The sequence below is a fragment of the Vigna unguiculata genome, chromosome 1, assembly GCF_037176805.1.
Source record: "Vigna unguiculata cultivar grain cowpea cultivar isolate G323 ecotype 2 chromosome 1, ASM3717680v1, whole genome shotgun sequence".
In the NCBI taxonomy this organism is placed as follows: domain Eukaryota; kingdom Viridiplantae; phylum Streptophyta; class Magnoliopsida; order Fabales; family Fabaceae; genus Vigna; species Vigna unguiculata.
In genome coordinates this window covers 17,353,737-17,359,157 of record NC_140792.1, presented here as the reverse complement: position 1 = coordinate 17,359,157, position 5,421 = coordinate 17,353,737, and positions in this window count along the sequence as shown.

Genomic DNA, 5,421 nt, shown 5'->3' with positions numbered 1-5,421 from the left:
TTGAGTTTCTCCACCAATCTTTGGCTTACAACATTGTTCTCGCTTTCGTAAACGAATGCAACTAAACATGGGGGGCCTTCGATTAAACACCTTGCTTTTCTACTACCTTTTCCATCATCTTTTTCTTTACTTCCTTTTCTTTTTCTTCAATTTCCCTTCCTTCTGCAGTTTTTATTTCTTCTTTTTCTATTCTTTCTTTTTCTATTTTCTCCTTTAATGTGTGTTGATCCCTCTTGGCTTATCTTGGTGTCATAAATTTCAACCTCATTTCATGTCCCTCATGCCTCAGAAAAAGGGAACGTTAATCAAGATTGAGCGTTTTAAAATGAAGTCTTGCCATCTAAAAAGAAGATGACAAGAGTTTGTGGGAGCAATATCACATAATACTTCTTTCACACACTGTCTTGTACTGAATTTGATCGTTGGTTGATTCCGATGAAAGCTTGTTCGTAACTTGAGTTTCTCCACCAATCTTTGGCTTACAACATTGTTCTCGATCGCTTTCGTAAACGAATGCAACTAAACATGGGGGGCCTTCGATTAAACACCTTGCTTTTCTACTACCTTTTCCATCATCTTTTTCTTTACTTCCTTTTCTTTTTCTTCAATTTCCCTTCCTTCTGCAGTTTTTATTTCTTCTTTTTCTATTCTTTCTTTTTCTATTTTCTCCTTTAACGTGTGTTGATCCTTCTTGGCTTGTCTTGGTGTCATAAATTTCAACTTCATTTCATGTCCCTCATGCCTCAGAAAAAGGGAACTTTAATCAAGATTGAGCGTTTTAAAATGAAGTCTTGCCCACCTAAAAAGAAGATGACAAGAGTTTGTGGGAGCAATATCACATAATACTTCTTTCACACATTGTCCTGTACTGAATTTTATCCTTGCTTGATTCCGATGAAAGCTTGTTCGTAACTTGAGTTTCTCCACCAATCTTTGGCTTACAACATTGTTCTCGCTTTCGTAAACGAATGCAACTAAACATGGGGGGCCTTCGATTAAACACCTTGCTTTTCTACTACCTTTTCCATCATCTTTTTCTTTACTTCCTTTTCTTTTTCTTTAATTTCCCTTCCTTCTGCAGTTTATATTTCTTCTTTTTCTATTCTTTCTTTTTTTATTTTCTCCTTCAACGTGTGTTGATCCTTCTTGGCTTGTCTTGCTGTCATAAATTTCAACTTCATTTCATGTCCCTCATGCCTCAAATAAAGGGAACGTTAATCAAGATTGAGCGTTTTAAAATGAAATCTTGCCCATCTAAAAAGAAGATGACAAGAGTTTGTGGGAGCAATATCACCTAATACTTCCTTCACACATTGTCCTGTACTGAATTTGATCCTTTCTTGATTTGGATGACAGCTTGTTGGTAACTTGAGTTTCTCCACCAATCTTTGGCTTACAACATTGTTCTCGATCGCTTTCGTAAACGAATGCAACTAAACATGTGTGGCCTTCGATTAAACACCTTGCTTTTCTACTACCTTTTCCATCATCTTTTTCTTTACTTCCTTTTCTTTTTCTTCAATTTCCCTTCCTTCTGTAGTTTATATTTCTTTTTTTCTATTCTTTCTTTTTCTATTTTCTCCTTCAACGTGTGTTGATCCTTCTTGGCATTCCTTGGTGTCATAAATTTCAACTTCATTTCATGTCCCTCATGCCTCAAATAAAGGGAACGTTAATCAAGATTGAGCGTTTTAAAATGAAGCCATGCCCATATAAAAAGAAGATGACAAGAGTTTGTGGGAGCAATATCACATAATACTTCTTACACACATGGTCCTGTACTGAATTTGATCCTTGCTTGATTCGGATGAAAGCTTGTTGGTAACTGAAGTTTCTCCACCAATCTTTGGCTTACAACATTATTCTCGCTTTCGTAAACGAATGCAACTAAACATGTGTGGCCTTCGATTAAACACCTTGCTTTTCTACTACCTTTTCCATCATCTTTTTCTTTACTTCCTTTTCCTTTTCTTCAATTTCCCTTCCTTCTGAAGTTTATATTTCTTCTTTTTCTATTCTTTCTTTTTCTATTTTCTCCTTCAGCCTATGTTGATCTTTACTGGCTTGTGTTGGTGTCATAAATTTCAACTTCATTTCATGTCCCCCATGCCTCAAATAAAGGGAACGTTAATCAAGATTGAGCGTTTTCAAATGAAGCCATGCCCATCTAAAAACAAGATGACAAAAGTTCGTGGGAGCAATATCACATAACACTTCTTTCACACATTGTCCTGTGCTGAATTTGATCGTTGGTTGATTCGGATGAAAGCTTGTTGGTAACTGAACTTTGTCCACCAATCTTTGGCTTACAACATTGTTCTCGCTTTCGTAAACGAATGCAACTAAACATGGGGGGCCTTCGATTAAACACCTTGCTTTTCTACTACCTTTGCCATCATCTTTTTCTATACTTCCTTTTCTTTTTCTTCAATTTCCCTTCCTTCTGCAGTTTATATTTCTTCTTTTTCTATTCTTTCTTTTTCTATTTTCTCCATCAACGTGTGTTGATCCTTCTTGGCTTGTCTTGGTGTCATTAATTTCAACTTCATTTCATGTCCCTCATGCCTCAAATAAAGGGAACGTTAATCAAGATTGAGCGTTTTAAAATGAAGTCTTGCCCATCTAAAAAGAAGATGACAAGAGTTTGTGGGAGCAATATCACATAATACTTCCTTCACACATTGTCTTGTACTGAATTTGATCCTTGCTTGATTTGGATGAAAGCTTGTTGGTAACTTGAGTTTCTCCACCAATCTTTGGCTTACAACATTGTTCTCGCTTTCGTAAACAAATGCAACTAAACATGTGTGGCCTTCGATTAAACACCTTGCTTTTCTACTACCTTTTCCATCATCTTTTTCTTTACTTCCTTTTCTTTTTCCTCAATTTCCCTTCCTTCTGTAGTTTATATTTCTTCTTTTTCTATTCTTTCTTTTTCTATTTTCTCCTTCAACATGTGTTGATCCTTCTTGGCTTGTCTTGGTGTCATAAATTTCAACTTCATTTCATGACCCTCATGCCTCAAATAAAGGGAACGTTAATCAAGATTGAGCGTTTTAAAATGAAGTCATGCCCATCTAAAAAGAAGTCGACAAGAGTTTGTTGGAGCAATATCATATAATACTTCTTACACACGTTGTCCTGTACTGAATTTGATCCTCGCTTGATTCGGATGAAAGCTTGTTGGTAACTGAACTTTCTCCACCAATCTTTGGCTTACAACATTGTTCTCGCTTTCGTAAACGAATGCAACTAAACGTGGTGGGCCTTCGATTAAACACCTTGCTTTTCTACAACCTTTTCCATCATCTTTCTCTTTACTTCCTTTTCTTTTTCTTCAATTTCCCTTCCTTCTGATGCTTTTATTTCTTCTTTTTCTATTCTTTCTTTTTCTATTTTCTCCTTCAGCCTATGTTGATCTTTACTGGCTTGTCTTGGTGTCATAAATTTCAACTTCATTTCATGTCCCCCATGCCTCAAATAAAGGGAACGTTAATCAAGATTGAGCATTTTAAAATGAAGTCATGCCCATCTAAAAAGAAGATGACAAGAGTTTGTGGGAGCAATATCACATAATACTTCTTTCACACATTGTTCTGTACTGAATTTGATCCTTGCTTGATTCCGATGAAAGCTTGTTCGTAATTTGAGTTTCTCCACCAATCTTTGGCTTACAACATTGTTCTCACTTTCGTAAACGAATGCAACTAAACATGGGGGGCCTTCGATTAAACACCTTGCTTTTCTACTACCTTTTCCATCATCTTTTTCTTTACTTCCTTTTCTTTTTCTTCAATTTCCCTTCCTTCTGCAGTTTATATTTCTTCTTTTTCTATTCTTTCTTTTTCTATTTTCTCCATCAACGTGTGTTGATCCTTCTTGGCTTGTCTTGGTGGCATAAATTTCAACTTCATTTCATGTCCCTCATGCCTCAGAAAAAGGGAACGTTAATCAAGATTGAGCGTTTTAAAATGAAGTCTTACCCATCTAAAAAGAAGATGACAAGAGTTTGTGGGAGCAATATCACATAATACTTCTTTCACACATTGTCCTGTACTGAATTTGATCCTTGCTTGATTCCGATGAAAGCTTGTTCGTAACTTGAGTTTCTCCACCAATCTTTGGCTTACAACATTGTTCTCGCTTTCGTAAACGAATGCAACTAAACATGGGGGGCCTTCGATTAAACACCTTGCTTTTCTACTACCTTTTCCATCATCTTTTTCTTTACTTCCTTTTCTTTTTCCTCAATTTCCCTTCCTTCTGCAGTTTATATTTCTTCTTTTTCTATTCTTTCTTTTTCTATTTTCTCCTTTAACGTGTGTTGATCCCTCTTGGCTTGTCTTGGTGTCATAAATTTCAACCTCATTTCATGTCCCTCATGCCTCAGAAAAAGGGAACGTTAATCAAGATTGAGCGTTTTAAAATGAAGTCTTGCCCATCTAAAAAGAAGATGACAAGAGTTTGTGGGAGCAATATCACATAATACTTCTTTCACACATTGTCCTGTACTGAATTTGATCCTTGCTTGATTTGGATGAAAGCTTGTTGGTAACTTGAGTTTCTCCACCAATCTTTGGCTTACAACATTGTTCTCGCTTTCGTAAACGAATGCAACTAAACATGGGGGGCCTTCGATTAAACACCTTGCTTTTTTACTACCTTTTCCATCATCTTTTTCTTTACTTCCTTTTCTTTTTCTTCAATTTCCCTTCCTTCTGAAGCTTTTATTTCTTCTTTTTCTATTCTTTCTTTATCTATTTTCTCCTTCAGCCTATGTTGATCTTTACTGGCTTGTCTTGGTGTCATAAATTTCAACTTCATTTCATGTCCCTCATGCCTCAAATAAAGGGAACGTTAATCAAGATTGAGTGTTTTAAAATGAAGTCATGCCCATCTAAAAAGAAGATGACAAGAGTTTGTGGGAGCAATATCACATAATACTTCTTTCACACATTGTCCTGTACTGAATTTGATCCTTGCTTCATTCTGATGAAAGTTTGTTCGTAACTTGAGTTTCTCTACCAATCTTTGGCTTACAACATTGTTCTCGCTTTCGTAAACGAATGCAACTAAACATGGGGGGCCTTCGATTAAACACCTTGCTTTTCTACTACCTTTTCCATCATCTTTTTCTTTACTTCCTTTTCTTTTTCTTCAATTTCCCTTCCTTCTCCAGTTTATATTTCTTCTTTTTCTATTCTTTCTTTTTCTATTTTCTCCTTCATCCTATGTTGATCTTTACTGGCTTGTGTTGGTGTCATAAATTTCAACTTCATTTCATGTCCCCCATGCCTCAAATAAAGGGAACGTTAATCAAGATTGAGCGTTTTCAAATGAAGCCATGCCCATCTAAAAACAAGATGACAAAAGTTCGTGGGAGCAATATCACATAACACTTCTTTCACACATTGTCCTGTG